We start from the raw sequence: 24,747 nt of genomic DNA, 5'->3' as shown, positions 1-24,747 counted from the left end.
CAGACAGAGGACCAGGCTCCAGAGGAAATCTAGTGTGATAACTGATGAAGAAGTTAGGCATCACGCGCTGACATTCCACACCATACTATCCACAATGCAATGGTCTGGTAGAGAAGGTAAATGGAATGATTTGTAAAATCATCACAAAGCAGGTGAACAATCACATAGGAGACTGGGATAAACATCTCATGGCAGCTCTTTTGGCCTACCGAACGACATTCAGGACATCACTAGGTTTCACCCCTTTCCATCTAGTTTATGGGAAGGAGGAAATTCTACCCATTGAGGTGCAGATAGCCAGCTCACAAGTTTTTTCTAGCCAGACACAACGTCCAATTGTAAATCTCTGAAACCATATCCTGGATCTGGAGAGGCTCCAACTAGATAGGGAAGAAGCCATCAATCACTATGCAGCGCATACAGAACAATGCCGTTTCACTTTCAATCAAGGACTGAAAGAAAAAGGACTGGAAAAATGTATGTTAGTGCTCAGATATGACAACAGATTTGACACTAGGAAGGACAAGAAATTTCAACCCAGATGGGAAGGACAATTCATCATCAAGAAGCACTATGACAACGGCAGCTATAAGTTGATGGGAGAATTCACAAGACTAGGGTCAATGGATGGAGACTCAAAAGGTATTTTCTGAGGTTTGATCCCGAATTCATGCTAGACATTCCAGAAGAGGGAGAACCCTCTAACTCCACAACTATTAATGCGGGTGCAAAGAGAAGATGAGCTACTGAAAGAAATAGTTGAGCTTAAAAGAGTCAACCAGCTGTTAAGAGTGGGACGTCCAGAAACACAAGAAGACTCGGGAACGTTAGAATATCCACAGATAGAGATCCCCTCAGTTTCATTTGGTGAGATGGAGACACAACCAGCAGAAGAGCTAGGTGGCAAGGAGGAATTTCAAGTACTCATAATCAAAACGGATACAAGGCCAATGTTCTAGCTCTCAAAGGCTAAGGAAGATGCACTAAAAGAGAAGATTATACAAGCGGTAGATGAGTAGTGGAAGGCAGCAATGGATTGGGAGCTGAGATTTCTTCACTTTGTCAACGTTACACAACTCACTCCCAATCAAATCAATGCGCAATGGCACCAACAATCCCTACCCTATCCTCTGATTAAGGTGGAGTTGCTTCAAGTGAAAGAAAGGATTTACAAAGACATGCAGGTAGAAGGTGTAGATCAAGACTACCCAAAGTGGAGGCTGAGCTAGTTGAACAATAATCCAAGGTATTTGATTCTATTCACAAGAGCACCTTCGGCCCTACAAAAGGATCCTACTTTTTGTCATGTACCAAGAGTAAGGACTTGGCAAGCACGGGAGGCACTAACAAAGAAGCGGCCAACTTGGCTGAACTACCCCAGATTGCATGCTCCAGAAAAGGGACTGTCAACAGAAGAGTACGTGGTGAAAACCCTAACGGATGTCATGTCCTTCTTCAAAATTCTACCGAATCTATCATGTGCTATGCTATATAAAATCTGCGAAATGTTGCTCACCTGCATCGAAGTATTCCATGAGCCAAAGCAAGCAGGCACCCCGTGGATGTCATTCCTCGAGGGTAACAAAGGTTTGTGCTATGATCTCAATGGCCAACCTTCCGAAGAATTCCTCTATGGATTCTACGCTAGATGTATGTTTTTACCTTCTCACAATATGTTGGCATTTGAGGAAGCGTTCTACACAGGGTTCTTCACTTGGCGAACAAAAATATTTGGGCCAGAGATCAGCAACCTGACATCAAGATTTGTCGGCTACTCCGCAATAGAGTTGAAAAACACAAATCACTATGCAGTTCTTACAGCTGCCAGATAAAGAGAGGAAGATCAGGTATCAAAGGGCACTAAATGCGCTTAAACACCGCCTCGCCAGCCATCAACCCGAAGACTACTTTAGCCCATAAAGTTGTGTCAAGGGATGACACAAGCGAGGAGGGGGGGAATGTTAGCAGCAAGCTAACCCAAATACCATTTTTTGGAGCTCTTATTATTTTTTATAAATTGGGATTGTGACTCCTACCTTGTAATTGATGATCCGGGGCTACAAGCTTCCAGATTGTATCAACCTGTCATTACCTATATTTAGTTAGAGCTCCCTGATTATTAGTTTTGACCACCAAAAACCTTGGCTAAGGTATAAAAGCCAATGTTTGTAAGTTATTATTAAGTTCTGGATAATGAAATACACAGTGTGAGCTAACGGTGCTCACTTCTCTCCTTCTCGCGCTTCCTACTCCTTCCCCAATTGTCACATTGCAATCATGTTTGTTGCATTCCAACCGCAGGTAAGAGCTCTATGTATTGACGTAAACACTTCATGGTATTTTGTAGCTTTTGGCATCGCCGCTAATTTCATCATAAGTAGGAATTTACACTTCAAAATAAAAAACTAAGCATAGGCGGGGTATTGGGCATCATTGCTAAGCATTTAGGTGCATTCTGGGTCGCAAAAGACGGTCAAAAATCGACTGCTGTTAATAATCGCGATTTTGGCACTTGACCTAAAGTCCGGTTTGAGACCATAAACATGTGTGCTTAGGTCTTATAAACTTGTCCTAGAAGTTTCGTTACGTTTGGATGTCATTTGATGCTGTAACGAATGTGATTTGTTTGTCGATGAGTGATTGTCTTTCGGTGATTTCAGTCACTTGAGTGTAGCTTGAGTTAGATTCAAGTTGTTTGTTGTTTTCAAGATATTGACAACCTCTTGTAGCCTCTATGCACTACTCGAGTCAGCTTCGTTCCGTGGATCGACAATGTAATCGTGATTCTCGCTAAATCTGCAATAAGATAGGATAGTGAGGTTCGACAACCGTCCCGCTCTTATTGTAAAAAAACTTATTATTTTTTATAGATCGGGAATATTGTAACTACTACTTTTTGGATAAACCTTATAATTGATGAGCCGGGGCTACAAGCTTCCAGATTGTATCAACCTGTCATTACCTATCTTTAGTTAGAGCTCCCAGATTATTAGTTTTGACCACCAAAAACCTTAGCTAAGGTATAAAAGCCAATTTTTGTAAGTTATTATTAAGTTTTGAATAATGAAATACACAGTGTGAGCTAATGGCACTCACTTCTCTCCTTCTCGCACTTCCTACGTCCTCTCCGGTTGTGACATTGTAGTCGTGTTTGCATTGCAACCGCAAGTAAGAGCTCTATGTATTGACGTAAACACTTCACGATATTTCGTAGCTTTGGGCGTCACCGACCCGTGGCCTCATTTCATCATAAGTAGGAATCAAAATAAAAAACTAAGCATAGGCAGGATATTGGGACATCATTGCTAAGCATTTAGGTGCAGTCTGGGTCGAAAACAACTAGGTCAAAAATCCACTGCTGTTAATAATTGCAATTTTGGCACTTGACCTAAAGTGGGGTTTGAGACCATAAGCATGTGTGCTTAGGTCTTATAAACTTGTCCTAGAAGTTTTGATACGTTTGGATATCATTTGATGCTGTAACGGATACGATTTGTTTGCCGATGAGCGATTGGCTTTTGGTGATTTCAGTCACTTGAGTGTAGCTTGAGTTAGATTCGAGTTGTTTGTTGTTTTCCAAGAGATTCACAACCTCTTGTAACCTCTATGCACTAGTCGAGTCAGCTTCATCCCATGGATTGACAATTTAATTATGGTTCTCGCTAAATCTGCAATAAGATAGGATAGTGAAGTTAGACAATCGTCACACACACACACACACACACACACACTTTTCAACGTACAAATTTTCACAAAGTATTTGACTTCTACAGCCACACCAAAAACCCACTTGACACCAAAGTTCATAGGTATGTTCCTTGTCACTGCATGAACAATTGTAAATGGTCAAATGTGCAAACAAACACACACAATAACAGAATCAATCAAATCTGAGACAAGATTTTGGGAAACTATCAAAGCACTTTTGGGAGGGTTTTCAAAGTCAAAATTCACAAGCACGTTGATAGGAAAGTCCCAAATTTCTAGCAAAATTCAGCCATGCCATCACAACTTGCAAATGGAATGGAGCATGGATCGCAAACCATGACACCCCACCTCCAATTGCAATCTAAGTAGTGCAAACTAATAATGATGAAAGTGTCTATCTACTACTGCCATCACAAGAGAACTTTGGTGTTGAACATGGATCACAATCCACGACCCCTAACTTATTTAAGTACAAAAAAGTTGGTATAGTTAAATTGCAAATGTCTTTGGAAGTGTGCCCTGCAAATCTCGTGTCAAATGGAGATCAAAACCACCAAAAATCAAGTAAAATCAAAATTTCAATCACCAAATGGTCCTTTTGACCCACTGATGGAAACAATGATCCAAACCTAGAAAAAATTGCACCAATAGCTTAAGGAACATGTCAAGAAACTACCCTTGAAGTTTTGTCCAATTTGGGTTTACAACATGGATTGCGATCCATGACCCCCAAAAAGAGATTTTCTTAGAATTGAGTGCAAAGTGTGTGTACTAGCTAGGAAATGTGCAATGTGCCATCATTTTAGTCTTTGGACCTATAGAGTGCTTCATTTCCAAAGTTTCGCAATGTCAGACTATTATAGACTGAAAGTGTGCTTTGGTCAAAGTGCCAAATCAAAAAAACTTGTGAACTTTTGGTAACACACAAAATGCCAGAAAATGCATGAAAAGTGGTCAAAATTTTAAAGGGAGACTAAGGGAACCAAAGAGACTCCAATTGGGTAAGAAATCAATAGACAATTGGGATTTGGGCAATACTTCAACCCCTAATTGTCATAATAATCAATATCTAATTCTCCTAAATGATTTTCTCATGTTAAACTGATCATTTAATATGGGGAAGTGCCAGGGGAGAAAAAGCTAGAATATTGGTTAAGCTAGCAAACCGGCCACAGCAGGGATCCAAAGGAGGGAAAATAGGGATCCAAAGGGGGGGCCATCTCCAAAGGATCTATGTGCAACAATGGGCTTAAAAGACCCTAAGGTTCAGCCCATTAAGACTTCCAAAATGCTAAGGTTGTGTCCAAAGGTCAAACATCGGGGGAATTGGATGCTTTGTGTGTGCCCCAAAAGTCTTTATCAATCCCTACATAGGAGGGGGCGAGCCTTGCAAGTAGGGGATGAGAGAGAAACTCACACACACACACACACACACACACACAAGCTCCCTTTACACAAAGGGAATGAGGGACACATGTCAGCTCCCTAGCCCAGATGCCCACAAGGTGTACTCAAATCCTATTGGATGGCCTTGGAGGTGGACCAATGAGAATTAGGCTAGAGTAAATCTAGTTTAATTAATTTAAAAACACTTAATAAAACAACCAATGGGAATTAATCTCTCTAGAAGACTACTGGACAGTCTCCCAAGGGGTCCAATGAGCATTCAGCAGCCCAATGGCTTCCTCGATTCCTATTGGCCAGGAGGCAAAGGAGTCCAATGAGATTTTAGTTGCATTTATTAATTACCTAAAGCTCTCACAAAAGGGAAAAGTGGGACACATGTCAGAAGGCTATCACTTATGTTGCTTAATTACCATTGGCTAAGCCTGGGGAGGTCCAATAGGATGCTAGCAAGAGCCAATAGCAAGAGGGGTCGACCAAGAGAGAGAGGGGGCTGATTTTTCAAAGGCATTATCACCTACACACTCACATTAGCTCATGTGTGGAGTAAGAAGACTCTCGCTCCTTCTTAAGCTTTAATGAAAAGCTTATCACCTACTCCAAGCTTGTGAGAAGGACGGCCTACACAAAAAACTCTTGGCTTTGTGATGAAAATCCAACCAAGAGCCAAGCTTCAATGCATTCTCATCTCCTCTACCATGCTAATTACTAAGCTAAGCTATGCAAAAATGAGTGATTATGTGAGGAGATGTACATCTTTCTCGTAAGAATACTCCTTCTTCCTCTCAATCTACTCTCATACCCCCCTAGCTCTCACCATCTTTGAAGGTGTGTGAGGTCTTGGGTCTGAGACTGTGAGGGAATTGATGTTGTGTTTCATAACTGTTTTGCTTAGTGCATGCGGTTTCCATCTTCATTGCACTAGTGTGTTATTCTCATTAGGAAGCTATTCTAATGAAATGCTCACTATGTTCATGCTATTTTCCGCTACACACAAGTTACTAGACCATTAAATGTTACATTGGTAACAGAGCACAAGGTTTCTCTTTTCTTGCTCAAGAAGGGAGGTCCTCAAGCTAGCTATAAATGGTTGGTACTATTAATTGCATGTGAGTAAGTAGAATAGGGATTTTTCAGTCTTGCAGTGCACCTGCCTTTGTGCAGTTAACGGGGCATCACTGTCGAGAGCTATGGTCTTAATAGTGGAGTCCTATGGGGCTTGCCTACAGCTTAACCACTATTGAGCTATTAGAACGACCCTCTCTTATATTCCTTTCAATTAATGGTATTTGAGCCATGAGTACAGTAGCTTGAGTGCTTTTTCTAAAGGGGTAAAGAGGAGTAGCAACTAGGGCTTGAAGTACCGAAGTACACCTAAACAGTTTACACCTAAACGTTGTTATAATGGCTAACAATAGTAAAGAGAGTGAAACTAATGTTGATAACTTTGATTTTTCTAATGAGCAAGCTACTAATGATGCCCCGATGCTTGTTAACTATCTTGTTTCTAGGGTTCAACAAGGCATGAGCAATCCATCCCTCCACAGTGAAGTGCAATGGTAGCTCCGTGCTCATGGGATTCTCCAAGCTCCCCACCATGACGAGAGAACACCTAGGAAGCCTCCTTGCGAGACTTCCAAAAGAGGTCTCTCTCCGATTCAAGAAGAAGAAGAGGATCCCTATGAAGGGCTCAGAAATTTTCTCCTTGATGATGCCTCTCCTTCTCAAAGGATAACTCAAGAGCCTCTAGCAAAGGAACAAGAAAGAAGTGAGTCTCCCACCACCTTGACGGAGATGGCTCCACGAAGACGGTGGGCTAAACGCTCTCCATCGCCTCCAAAATGGAGAAGACCATCGCATACTTCTCCACACCATACTTCAAAGAGGGATGATAAAAAGCAAGAAAAGAAAAAGGTGAGAAAGAGGACACCCTCTTCTCCATCTTCTTCATCCTCTTCCTATTATGAAATTGATGGTGAAGAAAACAAAGATCAAGGCAAGAAAAAGGCGATAATAAAGAGGTCACCCTCTTCTCCATCTTCCTCAAATTCTTCATATTCTGAAGAAAGTGATGGTGCAACCTTTGAACCATCAAAAACAAGAGGCCATAGAAAATACTATGCCACATGGAAGAGGTCATCCAAGCTCAAGAAGTTCAAACAGGGAGGGAAGAGCATCTCTTTCCTTACCTACGATGGCACTTTTGGTGCTACGGACAAAGCCTTGGCCTTTATCCAACAATTTGATGCGGCGTTCGGAGATGAGGGCTTCACGGAGTCCTCTAAGCTACGCCATGTAGCTATGCACTTTCAAAATCCACCAGACAATGGTATTCTAGCCTACAGGCCAACGGTGAAGCTCCACAAACATGGAAAGCTTTAAGAGCTTCCATTATGAAGCAGTTTTTGGCCACCGATGCCAAAGACAAAGTACTCACTGAATGTTGAAGCTTGAAGCTCTCTCCCTATGAATCCATCCACAAATATGTAGACAAGTTTTGGGACCTACAACTCAAAGCCACTGTCTTCAAAATGTTGGATTTTGGAGAGAAAAAGCAGCAATTTTGTGCAGGCTTAACCGAAGAAATGGCAGAGTATGTCAACTCCCAAAGTCCACCACCATTTTGGCGGTAATACATCATACTATGGTGGCCTCTTGAATCAATTTCCAAATAGGGGCTGAGAGGAATTCTAACCCCCTGAAGACAAGGGTTCCAATGAGCCTAAGGGGAAGGACAATGTCCAAAAGTCTCCTAAGGGCAATTCCAACAAAGCTAAGGAGAAGGGAGTTTACAAATGCAAGAATAAACTCTCTCCTGAAGAGCTTGAGCGTTATCGCAAGGATAACTGGTGTTTCAAGTGCGACGAACAAGGGCATGCGTACAACGCTTGTCCCCAAAAGAACAACCTCCATGATCCTCCTAGAGCTACCTTGGTCGAAATCCAAGAGGAGGAAACTCATCACAAAGGATCTCCTCTATGCCATGCTTGGGGAAAGGTAAGAGAACATGATGCTTTTATTCTCTTTGAACCTGGTTCTACTCACAATTTTATATCTATAGAGTTGGCCACCAAGCTAGGCATACAAGCCTACAATATGAGAGATGTCCTACCCGCGCAGACGGTGATTTCAAGAGGCAAGAAGCTTCAATCACTCCCTTAATCGGGAAATTGAGGCTCCATGTCCAAAGCTATGTGGACAAAGAGGACTTCTTTATCTCTCTTCTCAAGCATGAGGATGTAATCCTAGGGGCACCATGGTTTGATCGCATGGCTGCCAATGTTAAATTCCCTGAAAGGAGAATCTCCTTTAAGTTCAGGGAAAAAGATATATATATATATATATATGCTAAGGAAATGGGTAACACTTTACCCATTGTACATACACAAGCTTTCAACAAGTCAATAAAGAGCTCTATTTCCGTGTACATGATGTTTGTTAAAGATTCTCAAAATGAACCTAATGTTTTAGCAAAAGAAAATATACACAATCAAAAGGAATTAGAGTTATCCAATTTTCTCAAGGGGTTTCAAGATGTCTTTATTGACGACATCCCTTGTGAGCTACCTCCTAAACGAGGCAATGATGACCATGCAATTGAACTTCTTCCAGGAAGTTCACCGCCTAACAAACCTCCTTATAGAGTTTCTCAAGCTCAACAAGAGATATTATGTGGCAAGTGCATGAGTTAGTTGATAAGGGCATGGTTGGGCCTAGCTCATCTCCATTTTGTTCTCCTGTGCTACTAGTGCAAAAGAAAGATGGCACATATCGTATGTGTATCCACTATAGAGCACTAAATAGGATCACTATCAAGAATAGGTTTCCCGTTCCACGGGTAGAAGACCTATTTGATAAGCTACAAGGTCTACCTACTTCAGTAGGATTGACCTAAAAAGTGGCTATCATCAAATAAGGATAGTTGATCAAGACATTGTAAATACCGCATTTCGCACTACGTTTGGTCTTTATGAATACATTGTCATGCCTTTTGGCTTAACCAATGCACTAGCCACATTCAACCGCTTGATGGAGAAGCTATTCAGGCCTCACCGAACCTTTACTAGAGTGTTCTTTGATGATATCATCATCTAGTCTAATTCATCAGCAACACCTCCATGTAATATTTCAAGTTCTAAGAGAGAGTAAACTTTATGTTAATCGAAAGAAAAGTGAATTTTTCTTACAAGAGATTCACTATTTAGGTCACATTATCCCTCAAGATGCCATTCAAATGGATCCATCAAAGTTAGAGGTAATAAAAGAATGGCCTAAACCAAGGAATCTTCATGAATTAAGAAGCTCTATAGGTATGTGTGCATACTATAAATGCTTCATAGAAAATTTCTCACTAATAGTAGGACCATTACATGACCTAACAAAGAAAAACGTTAGGTACACATGGTCTGCCAAGGAGAACAATGCTTTCGAAAAGCTTATCTCTCAACATGTGCTTACACTACCGGATCTCTCAAAGCCATTTGAGGTCCAATGTGATGCTTGTGGTGATTGCCTTGGAGCTGTTTTGCTTCAAGAAGGGCATACCATGAAAGAAAACATAGGAGAGTAAGTTTCAAAATGTGTGGTATGCCAAAAGACAAAGTTTGATAGAGGGAAGCATCTTGGATTTCTTCAACCTTTGCCAATCCCTAATTCACCATGGGAGAGCATATCCATGGATTTTATCTTTGGATTGCCTAAGTCTATCCATGGGAATACGAGAATATGGACGATAGTAGACACGTTCAGTAAACAAGCTCATTTTATACCTGTCAAAAAGACTATCAAATCCCATCAAATGGCAACCGTCTTCATTTCACAAATCTTCAAGTACCATGGCTTGTCAATTTCCATAGTGTCGGATAGAGATCCTAGAATGACCAGTAATTTCTGGAAGGGTCTCTTTGAGAATTTAGGAACAAGGCTAAACTTATCTTCGGTGTACCCGCAAACGGATGGCCAAAGTGAAATAGCTAATCTAACAATTCTCAATCTACTAAAAGCCTATGTAACGGAAGTAGATCAAAGATCCCAATGGTATAAGTACTTACCCTTAGTGGAGTATGCCTACAATAACACTGTACATACTTCCATGGGAAAAGCACCTTTTGAGGTAATTGAGGGAAGATCAAAAAGTCCCTTGCTACTTAAGGTACACAGGAAGATCTTTGTTGCAGATGAGTATAGCCAAGGCCTACAAGAATCTTTTCAAAATATTAAGGATGTTATCTCTATCTCACAACAAAGGCAAAAGGCTGATGTGCTGACAAGCACAAAAGAGCCCAAGCCTTTAAAGAAAATGATTGGGTCTTACTCAAATTTCCCAAGGCTTGATAAGGCACACGACAGGCAAGAATCCTACGGGACACCAAAAGTACTATGCTAAGTTAGCAAAAAGGTACTATGGTCCCTTCCAGATTCTTAGGCCAATCAATGAGATGGCCTATCAACTCAAGTTGCCTAATCACTGGCTCATACACAATGCTTTCCATGTGAGCCTATTAAAGCCTTACAAAGGAGAGCCACCTCAAGAACCAACTACTGAAGACCCACCGGAGATCGAGGACCAAGAAGAGGTGTTGCAGCCCGAGTCCATTCTCCGACATGAAGACAAGGTACTAACAGGCGGTAAGACTATCCGACAATGTCGTATTAAGTTTAAGAATTATCCTTTTGAAGATGCTAGATGGATGCAAGGCATACAATTAAAGGATAACCTAAACCTTGTCAAGACTCTCTTTTTCTCTATTGTGCACAAAAATAAAGTAGTATGCATGCTTAGATCAAGTTTGCAGAGACGACGTCTCTCGAACACCAACTACAGCTTGTCACTCTACTATGGAAGATTTTAGGACTAATGTGCATACATGCTTGCGGCAACCTCAGGCTCTCAAGCACCAAATGGACTAGTCATCCATTGTGGAACGATGTCGTAGGGTAACATAGGGATCCTCTACCCGCTACGAAAAGGACTAATGAATATGCTTTATCTTCTCTACCCCATAGTCGAGGACGACTATGATTTCAAGAGAGAGGTAATGTCATAATAATAAATATCTAATTCTCCTAAATGATTTTCTCATGTTAAACTGATCATTTAATATGGGGAAGTGCTAGGGGAGAAAAAGCTATAATATTGGTTAATCTCGCAGACCAGCCATAGTAGGCATCCAAAGGAGGGAAATAGGGATCCAAAGGGGGGGCTATCTCCAAAAGAGCTATGTGCAACAATGGGCTTAAAAGACCCTAAGGTTCAGCCCATTAAGACTTCCAAAATGCTAAGGTTCCAAAATTCAAAGGTTGTGTCCAAAGGTCAAACATTGGGGGAAGGATGCTTTGTGTGTGCCCCAAAAGTCTTTATCAATTCCTATATAGGAGGGGACAAGCCTTGCAAGTAGGGGATGAGAGAGAAACTCACACACACACACACACACACACACAAGCTCCCTTTACACAAAGGGAATGAGGGACACATGTCAGCTCCCTAGCCCAGATGCCCACAAGGTGTACTCATATCCTATTGGATGGCCTTGGAGGTGGACCAATGAGAATTAGGCTAGAGTAAATCTAGTTTAATTAATTTAAAAACACTTAATAAAACAACCAATGGGAATAATCTCTCTAGAAGACTATCAGACAATCTCCCAAGGGGTCCAATGAGCATTCCGTAGCCCAATGGCTTGCCTTATTCTTATTGGCCAGGAGGCAAAGGGGTCCAATGAGAGTTTAGTTGCATTTATTAATTACCTAAAGCTCTCACAAAAGGGGAAAGGGGGACACATGTCAGAAGGCTATCACTTATGTTGTTTAATTACCATTGACTAAGCCTGGGGAGGTCCAATAGGATGCTAGCAAGAGAAAATAGCAAGAGGGGTCGACCAAGAGAGAGAGGGGGCTGATTTTTCAAATGCATTATCACCTACACACTCACACTAGCTCATGTGTGGAGTAAGAAGACTCTCTCTCCTTCTTAAGCTTTAATGGAAATCTTATCACCTAGCTTGTGAGAAGGAAGGCCTACACCAACAACTCTTGGCTTTGTGATGCAAATCAAACCAAGAGCCAAGCTTCAATGAATGCTCATCTCCTCTACCATGCTAATTACTAAGCTAAGCTATGCTAATATGAGTGATTATGTGAGGAGATGTACATATTTCTTGTAAGAATACTCCTTCTTCCTCTCAATCTACTCTCATACCCTGCCAGCTCTCTGTTGGCGGTCATTGCACAGCGCACAACCCACCGACATAATGTCAATCCGGTGGATCGGAACCCGGCTAGTGCATGGAGGCATGGATGCACCTAATGTGACGGAATGAGGACTCTTGGAAGAGGGGTAAATCAAGATAGGAGAAGTGGGAAAGCCGATGAAGCAAGATCCATGCACACACAGTCTCAATCTATACTCTAACTCTCTAATCATGCTGACAATGGTGTATCCCTTTGCTCTAATCTCAAGCACACACACTCGAATCACACATTAAGCATACACAAAGAAGCCTAATGAGATAAATGTATGCAGCCCACATACACACACACTCTAATCTAGCCCACATGTGAAGCAAGAATGCTCAAACAAGAGGGAAAACTTGAGAGAGATGAGAAGATTAACACTAATCATACACCATTAACACACATAAGCTTGAAAGACAAGAGAAAGTAGAGAGAACTTAGCTTCCATAATCCCAATGACCACTACATATGATGTGGAAGATCCAAGCTCCATAGCCACTCCTCTTCTTCTTCTCCACACTCCCTCACACTCTCTTCTCTAAGAATTCCCTTTCACATCTTGTGAATTGACTTATATACAAGGGCTCTTAAAAATGGGCGGCCGGCCAGAAAATGTATAACATGCTGCAGGTATCTAGGCTCATCTAATCATCAATGTACAACTTGGAACCCACTGTGGAGCCCGTAAATACAAGAAATATATGCATACACATATGTGTACACACCAATGGAAGCATAATGCATGTCGTTGACGCTCGCCCGTCAACACTCTCCCCTCCCGAAGCTTTGTCGTCCCTGACAAAGCCATGTCGTGGTAGATGGTTGAGAAAGAATGTGCCTGCAAAAATAAAAAGGTGGATGAGGTAGCAAGCTCAAATATATGGTGATAAGGCATAAGGAAAAGGCAAAGCACATGTAGTAATGAGTAAATGCAAAGAATTATGAAATGTTACACTGCCATTAAGGAAAAATAAATTGCACTTGCTGAAATTAATTAATCAAGAGTTTTGGGCTTATGAATGAGTCTATCAATTAGTTACCTACGACTAAGGGTTAAAACATTTACTCTAGTACTAGCTAAGTTAGTAAATTTATCCCAATGCAAGATTCCCTAATTATGTTTGTCATAGATTAGCTAACTAACTCTCACAACTCGAAACAAAAGCTTGAATTTTATTTACTTGAAGCTGAATGGAAGTCTTTCTCATTTCATTTTTCTTGCTTTTCATTTGTAATTTTTCACATTTTGCAAAATCATTTGACGTGTGTGCTTATTTGTATACCCGGGGCTTTTTGCTTCTCAAAGAAAAGCACCCACACTGGGAACCTCTAGGGCTCTAGTACCATAGGCAATGCATATGCATGAAGTACCAAATCAAGCAAAGATTTCTCTTCCAGCTTAAGCTTTTACACTTGTGGCACTTTTGTTTTTCTTCCATTTCCTTTGTATTTTCACTAGTGTTCTTTGTTGTTTGGGTGAGAAAACCTCTCTATGCTTAAAACACTCCTAAGGTTTCAAACACTCGAATAATTTTACCAACTAGGACTAGTAGTCAAGTAAATGAGTTAACCTAAAGTCACAGCCGCCTAACCTCAAGGCTCATCAATAAAACTAAACTCTAAGTCAATTAACTAAAGAAAGGACAAGTTTATACATCTTTAATGGTGGAAGATAACAAAACATAATTGAATGCACTTAATCAAACCAAGAAGAAGCCACAATCAACAAATATAAATGTACAAAATCATATAGCATAGGAAGGAGTACACATGTGCATAGGAAGGTCAATGTCATGGAAGCTCCTTGTGTCTGGAGATACATCATGTCTACATGGTCGTCCAATCTCCATGGGCAAGCTAATGTCTGTCTACGTGCTGCATCAAAAGATCAACAAAAGCATTGTACCTCCAAGAGGAATGTCAACAGCAAGATAAAATAACAAAAGTAACAGAACAATAAAATAAAACATATAAGATAGGGTCTAAAACCTGGATATCCGGAGGGAAAAAATACAAAAGGGAAAAAAGTGCCTCTGGTATATGCACATAAATCTAGTGCACATATCAATGTGTACAAATCTCAAATCTCGTGCAACTAGGAGTCAAGAGAGAGCTCTCACCATGAAGCATGATCTGCAATCTCTTAGCTCGATCTCTAATAGTCAAGGGCTGGCTAACACCTAGCTCCATATGTAAAGTCTGCTCAACAGCACAAGGAATGGTCATAGGGTGGGCATCAGCCTCTACTCGAATAGTCTGTGGAAGGCTCTTCGGTAGCCAAATCTGCAATGCTCGTGCTCTCGTAGGGATGTCAGTCTGAGCTCTCCTAGCATGTCTACGTGTGCATCTAGCTCTAGGACATACTATCTGCTGTGAAGGTACCGACCTCTCTAGGGGTAGTCTCATCTCTCGACATCTCGCTCGTGGAGGTCTCGCTCTAGGGTATGATCTTGTATGTGTTGGGTGTGCTACCGCTTGTGGCCTAGGTACCCAAACATATCTTTGTTCCTCAAAGTAATCATGTGCCTCAAGTGACCGTCTAGATGTGAGCCAACCATGTGAAAGTCCGTCGTCGGTCATATGGCTCTTTAGAAATATGATCGTGTCATCACAAGGTAAAAATCTAGCATGTATCTTGTCACGGGGAACAAATACCTGTTGGGTTGTCCTGGAAGCTCTACGTGGAGAGCTACGTGCCTGATCTATCGTGTGTCGCTCCTCAGTGGCACTACTCATCGTCGCAGAGGCTCTGCCTAGAGAAGGCTCTACACATGGCTAAGATGCCTGTGTACGTGGTCTCCAAACAAGTCTAGCAGGCTCTATCGTATCCCTACATAGGGTGTCAGTAGAGGTCACTCTATTCCATGTACGTCCATGTATCTGTGGTGTAACCTCTATCTTTGTGGTGTCAGTAATGTGGTCTCTAGGAACCTGATCTAGAAAAGTACGGCTTGTGGCTAGTCTCCGCTCAATTGGGTGATCTGATCGTGAATCGGCACTCGTAGATGGTACTAGGGAAACATCTATATGTGGCGGCTGCTCTCTCTGTGACTCACTGGCTATGACACCACTATGCAAGCTAAAAGAGTGGGATAGCGATGTTGTCAGCTCTGCATCTTCTCTCATAGGGGGATCTACTCTCGTAGATGGCTCTAGCTCGACAGCTATCTCTAAGGGCCTCTGTGAGGTCGCCAGATCTAAACAAGGATGCTCAAGGGCAGCTAGAATCTGTGGAGTGGTCTCATCTATAACAAAGCCATCGGAGTCACTCACTCTATGACTCTATGAGATCTCTCGTTGTGTGCTGGAAATGTCATGGATAAGCGTGGTAGGTGGTGTAGGCTCCCTAACAATACTTTGACTGGGCTCTAGTCTCAGGGGCTCTACCTATGGCAGGCTAGGTGCTGGAGCTATCTCTCGTGGCACACTATCATCCTCATCTGGCATCTCCCAAGGTGGTAGAATGCAACGTGACAAAAGAAGCCTAGGAGGTGATCTCTCTAGTGGTGTCTCTCGAGGACTTGGAGCTCTCGGTAGCTATGGAGCTAGCATGGTCGTCATGGGTAAACATAAATCATCATGTCTAAGTCGAGGGGAGTAGGATAGACCTATAGTCAAAACATATACTGCATGATCGACATCCATATAAACTCGCTCACGTGGATCTCCTATCAAATATGCAAGAAGGCGGGCTGAAGGATCTCTGGATCCACCACTCGTCAGGCGTCTGTACCTACGACCAAGCTCATCTAAATAGGTCACGGTCTGCTCAACTCTTTGAAGCTCCACTAGCCTAGGATGTGTCTGTGTTTCTAGGCTGTCATCTGGGTGTGCTCGCTCAATGTCATCAAAATCCAGGGTCTCAATCAAGAGATACTGCTCTCCGAGCTCATCAATAAAAACTGCTCTATCGGCCTGTGGGTAGGCTAGGCTCTCACAATCTGCCTAGGTGTAGACATCATGCGTTGCGGGGTGGCTAGCCTCACAAAGGGGTGATCATAAGTGTCAACATAATATGCAACCCCTCGTGGAGATCGTCCTACTATATGCAAGATCTGACCATCTATATCTCTCATGCTATCCCTAGTCTCTCTGGTCTCAGACAGTGTCTGAAGGGTGGGGGTCAGTGGTCTAGGGGCACTGATATCTACAATGGGTGATCTAACGGGCCCTACCTCTGGTGCTCTCAACTGGGGTTATGTGGTCGTCATAGACTCTCTCATATGCTCTCTAATCTGTGTCATCAAAGGCTGGCATGGGTCTCTAGATGGTGCAAGGTGTCGAGGTTGAGACTCTCTAAAGTACGTGTCTCGAAGGCTCTGGGTCTCTATCTATGGCTCACTCTAAGTGGTACACAAAGTGCTAGCAATCGCCATGTACATCACTCTAGACTCGTGATAGCTCGAAACGCTTGGCGGAAAATCAAGTCTAGGTGAGGAGAATCCTGGTGGTGGTTTCGTGAGTGATGTGGGTGGTGGCACTGTGTCTAAAGAAGGTGAGGCACTCCTACTCGAAGTAGGGCGCTGGGTCAGTCGAGGATCGTATGGCAATCCACAAGTCAAAAAGGAAATCTCAGTGCCTGTGGTGCTCATGTAGCATATGTGTTTAGGCTCGCCAACTAGTGTCACAACATCTGTGGATAGGCGTCTACTAGAAGTGCAACACTCTAATCGATATATGCACTGAGCACTATCTATATAGATCACTTGAGGACCTACCCGCTGTAATGTAACCTGCACAGGATGGTTGAAGGCCTCAAGGCAATCATCTGCGTGTACTAGCTCTATCTCCTCTAGCCTAATCAAATGGTCGACCACATACGTGGTGCGATAGTCATCTCTAAATGTGCCATCCCGCGTGTCGTCGAGAAGGACTCGCACCACCTGGAGGGTCTGTGTGGGGCCAAAGGAGGCGCGGCACTGGACAACGAAATGTCCATATGTGTCCGTGTAAAAGGGCCGGCCTGTGTGCTCACCTACAAGTGTGAGCAATGTGTACTCAGAGCACGAAGTGGTCATGGCCATCATATGTGCGGCGTGTGATAGGCCTCTAAACCTCATCAACTCGTCGAATGTAAACTAGAATATATCGAGGTTTATGCGTACAATCGGACTCAAATCTGGCAAAATCTGGCAAAACCTAACTCTCGGCCGTATCTGCTCTAAATGTGTCTAATCGTGTGTACATGCGCGCGAGCGCCGAGTGTGTGGGGCGTGTGATGCGTGTGGAATATGCGTGAGAAGCAAAGAAAGAAAGAAAAGAAATCATTTTATTTTTTTTAAGGCCTTTAGCGTGGTAAGGATTTTGCATTTGAGCCACATGAGATAGGATGTGTTGATCCTACTATTGTAGCTCCTATGGTAATTTTTGCAATACCTTATGTGCCTTAGAATCTGCGACCTATTCCGGTTCCAAAGGCTTATTTGCCAAAGTCATTAGAGCTTTTTAATGAAAAGATCAAAATGGGAACTTTGGAGCCTTCTTGTGCTGCATACTCAAATAGGTGGTTCATAGTTCCAAAGAAGAATGGTGCTCTACACCTCATCCAAGATATGTAATCAATGAACAAGGTGACAATTAGAAATGTAGGTAAAAGTCCAATTGTGGATGATTTTTTAGAGGCGTTTTCAGGGAGAGCAATCTACTCAATGGGGGGTCTCTACTCAAGGTATGATCAATTTCAGCTTACAATAGAAAAAACAGACTTGACAACAATGAGGACACCTTTAGGTTTGGTAAGAATGTGTACCTTGCTGCAGGGAGCAACAAACTTGGTTGCACATATGATTAATGGGATGCGTAAGGTCTATGTGACCTTATTAGTCAAATCACGATGCCTTTCATTGATGATTTTCCTATCAAAGGATGTGAATAAAGTGATAAAGATGAAGCTTTGGATCTCAAGGGATGTCGTAGGTTTGTGGTAAATCACATAAATGATTGTGATAAAAAATTTTCTAGGTTGGAAGAAGTGAATCTTACCTGGTCAGGGAAAATTTCTATGTTTGGTGTAAATTAAATGCTCCTAATGGGGCAAATGTGCGGTCCATATGGTAGGAAACCTTGTCCACCAACAAAGTTAAGTGCCATCCAAAGAATGAAAAAAAAATGCACTAGCATCACTCAAGCTAGAAGGTTTTAGGGAGCATGTGTCTTTTATGTACTTTTCTTGAGCTAATTCTTATTTTGCATTCTTCAATTCTTTTAAAATCATTGCAGAAGCTGGGGTAGGTGCATCTTGTATTGCAAAAAGCTGTGAGTGTGTTTTTGACCACACCGTATGATTCCTTGAGTTTCATATTCTTTTGTTGCTCTACTTCCATCTTTTCTTCAAGTGTTTTCCATTCTACCTCCATTTGGCTCTTTTCCTCTATATGCTCTTGCGGGATCATGTAGAGGTTCTTCTTTTCTTTTTTTTTCTTCTTTTAAAGCTTATTTGAGATGGATATGACTGCCATGGAGCTCTTCCAATTCCTATTGGAGCTTCTCATTGTATTCTTCTAGTATTGTGGCTGCAACTTGAGCATCCTTCAGATACAACTCTTTTAGGCTGGTAATGGCTCTTTGACACTTGAAATGTAGTTTGATGTGCTCTAAGTGCCATCAATTTCAAAGTCTAGGAAATTTTTTTCTCCATATTTAATGATAGCTCTTGATCTTTGAGATACTGGCCCTCTTTATGATGTACTACATTGGATAGAGGTTCAGCCTCCCACTCTTTCTCCTTGGATACCTCTTTCTTCTCTTGATTTTTCTCAATAGTAAGAGATTGCTTCGTCCTATCAGGCTCCTGTCCCTTGGTCTTCTTGCCACTTTTTATATTCTTGTTGGGTGGCTTTATTTTTTGTTTCCTCTTTCTCTTTGTCTACATCAATGGGTTTCTCTTGAGGTGGCTGCTCATTAACTTTTTCTTGCTTTTCAGCTTCATCATTTGTGGATGTGTTTCCGTATGGGTCTTGTAAGCTCCACCTTATTCACAACTATCCTCCTCTTGTATGCTTTATCTTTTCTAATCTTTCAAACTTTCTTTGCTCTAGCCACTTGTCCTGATCTTCCTCCTCTTCATCATCTTCATCCTCACCTAGTGCCTCTACCTTTCTCTTTTCTTTGGCAAGTTGTTGCCTTTGTTCTTCTCTTATTCTCTGAGCCTCTTCCATAGATCTCTTGATCTACACTTGATCCGCACTAGTGCTATGGTAAAAGAATCCCCTTCATCCTCATGTTCTTCATCCACCATGGTTTGGAATTCTAACGAGGTGTCTCTGTTCTTGGGTTGTATCTTGCCACTGAGCTTGATATCCATCTTTCCCTTTTCATTGTTTGATGCCTGCTTTCTAGAGCTTTGTCCACATGTCTTCTTTGTTGTTGGTTCCAAAGAAGGACCTACTACTTCCTGGACCGTATGCTTTGATTTGTGAAAAAAGCTCAATTTGTGAGCTAGCCGGTGGTAGTTGGTCGATCATTCCCAGGACTCAATGCTATCCTGGTAAGCACTTGCCTACATTTATGTATGATTTTTTCCTCTCACTTCTTTGGAGGTTGGCCTTGACCAAATTTTCAAGGATGTAATTCCCCAAGTTGCAACAACAAACTAATCTTTTCTCATAAAGTCCCATGGCTATGACTAATGCTATGTGAAAATTTATCTATGTGTACATTGGCGGCTTATGTACCTTGATATGTTGAGATATCAATCAAAGTGGGAGCTATGTTTCTAAATACACCGATTCCTTATAAGTAAACTTATGACCTTACTGCTTGGTGAATTCTTTGTCATCGTTGATTCCTTGTCTTGAGTAGAAAGTTGTGATTTCTAGGGGGTAGATGGAGTGCTTGGTTGATTAGGTCAGTGGTGATCCAAACCTTCACAATTTTCCCATCCTTGTCCGTCAATGTAGCTTTGCCATTGTACAAAATCAAGCTCATCAACTCCTGGGCACTCTGAAAATTTGTACCCCATGGCAGCAATCTAAAAAAGGTGTCCATTTGTAAACATCTAGACCCCTCGATGACCTCTCTTTGCTGCTCTAAAGTCCACATTTCTTTTGGGAATATGTTTGTCTTCACTTTAGTGTAGTTCGCTACTTGAAAACCTTCCAATAAAGATATTGGTTGGTATCTTTGCTAATCCTCTAAGATGTGAGATTTTTATCACCTGGTGGGGGGGGCTTTCCACTGCTTTATTGCTCATCTGTAAGGCATTTTGTCATAAAAAATCCCTTCAATTAGCTCCATAAGTTGTCCAAAAGGTTTTTGAGAAAGTTAAAAAAATTGCAAACTTGACCATGAAATGAAAAATGAGCGTAACTTGATCAAAATAAGTCCAAACTTGACCAAATCTCACCTATGCATCTAAGACAACTACATGCACTAGGTCATGTGAGTATAGGTCAGTTTTGATTCAAGGGGTCATGGAATGCCATCCATGTTGGAATACTTACTAAAACTCTGGTGCTACCATCTGACAGAGCATGCTTTGGTTCTTGTCTTTTTGAAATTGGATCACTGGTTGGAAATTTATGCCACTTTTTGGTGATTTTCTTAGACTTAAAGAGTTTTGGAATGTTGGAAAGGCTTCTAAAGTTCAAACGACTCGAAACTTTCAAGTTAGTCTAGTCTTGACATTTGGGACCGGATGGTATGCATTTGGTCGTAAAAGCTTGCAAAAGGTCATGAATCACGATCCCATGTTTCGCATCCTTTTGGGGTGAATCTTGGGATACATGTTCATATAGTATGTCCTAACACACTAGTGAACTTCTTTCCCAATTTGGAGAAGTTTCTCTCAAGTTTCCCAACTTATGGCCCAATTTGGTTTGACTTTGCAATTTTTGTTTTGGTTGGTATTTTTTTTCTTGATGGTGATCAATCTGTTTGATATTTTTCTCCTTGTTGATGATTAGTGTAACATTTAATGGTCTAGTAACTTGTGTGTAGTGGAAAATAGCATGGACATAGTGAGCATTTCATTAGAATAGCTTCCTAATGAGAATAACAAGCTGCTTGGGTGGAGAGAGCAACAAAAAGCATAACACCTAGTTAGATAGCATGAACAATAGTTCAAAAGAGAGAGAAATTAAGCAATTGACAACAGTTGAGGACCGGATCGGTCCCCCTCCAAACGGATTTGTATTATGGTTTCTCCCATCAAGAGAGACATTTTACTATACAATTCTTTGGTTCCTTCAATACTAGCTAGTGCAATGAAGATGGAAACTTCATGCACTAAGAAAAATACTTATCAAACACAACATCAATTCCCTCACGGTCTCAGACCCAAGACCTCACACACCTTCGAAGATGCTGAGAGTGTTGACGGGCGAGCGTCAACGATATGCATTATGCTTCCATTGGTGTGGACACATATGTGTATGCATATAGTTTTTGTATTTACGGGCTCCACTGTGGGTTCCAAGTTGTACATTGATGATTAGATGAGCCTAGATACCTGCAGCATGTTATACATTTTTTGACCGGCCGCCCATTTTTAAAAGCCCTTGTATATAAGTCAATTTACAAGATGTGAAAGATCATTCTTAGAGAAGAGAGTGTGAGGGAGTGTGGAGAAGAAGAAGAGGAGTGGCTATGGAGCTTAGATCTTCCACATCATATGTAGTGGTCATTGGGATTATGGAAGCTAAGTTCTCTCTAATTTCTCTTGTCTGTCAAGCTTATGTGTGTTAAAGGTGTATGATTAGTGTTAATCTTCTCTTCTCTCTCAAGTTTTCCCTCTTGTTTGAGCATTCTTCCTTCACATGTGTGCTAGATTAGAGTATGTGTTTACGTGGGCTGCATACATTTCTCTCATTAGGATTCTTTGTGTATGCTTAATGTGTGATTAGAGTGTGTGTGCTTGAAATTAGAGCAAGGGGATACACCATTGTCTGCATGATTAGATAGTTAGACTGTAGATTGGGAGTGTGTGTGCATGGATCTTGCTTCATCGGATTTCCCTCTTCTCCTCTCTTGCTTTACCCCTCTTCCAAGAGTCCTCATTCCGTCACATTAGGTGCATCCATGCACTAGCCAGGTTCCGATCCACCGGATTGACATTATGTCGATGGGTTGTGCGCTATGCTATGACCGCCAACATTGGCGCCGCTACCGGGGATCCAGCGCCAAAGCTAGAGGATCACCCGTGTGATGGTTTGAGTTTATAATTTTCATTAGGATTAGGTATTGGTGATGGTGAATGGTTGATTTGTAATGAGACTTTGTTAAAAAAAGTTGTGTGTAATTTTCATGTTTTCTCTTCATTTTCACAAATTGATCACTAATTTACTACTAATCCGCTAACAATTGGAGTGTTTTACATGTTTATGTGCCTAATTAGAGGCTTGAGCATCACTCTTACGGGTTGCAATTTCATCAATTTTTCATGATTTGAGTGATTAGAAAGCGTGTAATTATGTGAGATTTATGCTAATTTTGATGTCTAATTACTCACTAATCTTTTGTGTTTTTGGTGCTACACATGAATGAATCTCTAATTGGATGTTTTGCCTTCATGATTATGTGTTTGATTTGAAGAAAATGATGCTACACATGATGCTTTGTGATTGGTGCTTGTAGGTGGAAATGCGGTGAAGCGGTTGCCTACACACACACACACACACACACACACACGCACGTGTAATCATCAATTGGAGTGGAGAAATCGATGGGATTCTTATGGTAATGTGAGTGCATTAACCCATTCATTTTTTTATTTGATTTGCAAGTTTGATTAAAGATAAATTTCACAAAAAATTAGTGCAAATCTAAGTGCAACTAGTGTGCCTATGTGTAGGCAAAGTGCACATTTTTTAGTGCAAATTATGGTTTAATTGGTGCCAATTGGGTTCATAAAAATCATTGGATTGCTTGATGTTGTTATGATGATTATGGATCAGTTTTTTCATTGCTAAAATTGCGTCAAAATGCTGCCCAATTTTTGTTAGATTGTGTGTGCATTGATTAGCAATTAGTGCTTGATTATGCTTGTGTGTGCACACGTAATTGGCCTTGTAATTGATTGCAAATTGATGTGAAATTGGATGAATTGCCAAGTTCAAAGTGTGATGATCAATTGTATATGATTAATTTTGCTTGGTAATCTCGTAGAGCTCGGTCTGCTCAGATTTTTTATTCAGGCTCCCTTTCCACTACAAGCAGGTGTGACAGGCAATTTCGTCATTTTGTGGAGAATTTCTATCAGTGTCGTTTTTTGCATAACAGGTGCCTTACAGTCTTCTACGGTTTGTGCTATATAGCATGTGTTGTTCCCGCTCCAATTCTCCTCTTTTTGGGTAGTTTTCACATCAGGTGTAGCATTTACCATGGCTGACAACAACACAAATGTGTTCAAGATATTTGCTGTTGAGGACAGGTTGGATGGGGACAATTACCTTATGTGGGCTTATATGATGAAGCACGTTCTTGTGTCAAAGGAAATGTGGAATATTGTGCAGGGCATTGATGTACGTCCTAGTTCTGAAGATGTAGGCGATGTTGAGGATGTCACTACAAGAGGTTGTGTGCTCTTGTGACGCTGTTAGCGACGGAAATACACTGGGTTTTTATAACCCCCGGCGTCGCTACGAGAGCGTCGCTATATGCGTCGCTATAAGCGTCGCTATATAGAGACGCGCATAGCGACGCTCATAGCGACGGTTATAGCGACGTTTACACTGAGGACTATAGCGACGCTCATAGCGACGCTACAAGGCCATAAATAGCGACGGTTATAGCGACGCTCGAGAGAATTTTTTTTTGGTGGCAGGGCATTGAATGCCCTACCACCCATCAACCATATTGTACTTGATTCACTTTTTAAAAAAAGTGCAAGGGTAGATAATAGACCCAAAATAGTCACCCACAAGACGCATTGTTTGCAAAATTGACAATTGTACACATCATAGGCAAAATGAATTGATTGGCAAATGTAATAATGACAATTGTACAACATCATAGGCATAAAGAATTGATTGGCAAAAGGAACTGCGGTGACAAATGTAATAATATACATGGTTCAAAAAGACGTATAAAATCCGTCTCATGATACATAAGCTATGAGAAACCATAAACTAATGCTATCTAGCTACGGCTAAACTGACGTCGTCTAGTCAGACGTCTCATCGCGTCCAAGCGGCGTATCTGTCGGATTCTGCAAAAAAAGACAATAAGATAGCTTTCAGTAAGCATAAACATATAACGACATTTATAAAACAATACAAAAATAAAAAAGAGTAAACCCTAATACTAACCATGCCGCAGCGAGAACTGAGAATGTCCATCAGGGCGTTTAAGCCCTTCCTGCCTGCGTACTCGCGCTCGTACGGTGTGGGATCATGTCCTGTCATCGACCACTGTCAAAACATACAAAGGTTTCATTATGTTAGAATTAAAAAACTTATAAACCCT

The 24,747-nt window shown here is 41.5% G+C and overlaps 1 pseudogene; it reads right to left on the bottom strand.

The window, feature by feature from the left end:
* Positions 1-13,107: 13,107 nt before the first annotated feature.
* On the bottom strand, positions 13,108-15,792 carry LOC147460943 (uncharacterized; annotated as a pseudogene).
* Between the last annotated feature and the right edge of the window lie 8,955 nt (positions 15,793-24,747).

This window comes from Adiantum capillus-veneris, chromosome 3 (genome assembly GCF_014529385.1).
Source record: "Adiantum capillus-veneris isolate H3 chromosome 3, ASM1452938v2, whole genome shotgun sequence".
NCBI classification, from domain to species: domain Eukaryota; kingdom Viridiplantae; phylum Streptophyta; class Polypodiopsida; order Polypodiales; family Pteridaceae; genus Adiantum; species Adiantum capillus-veneris.
This window is presented reverse-complemented; position numbering and strand designations above follow the sequence as displayed.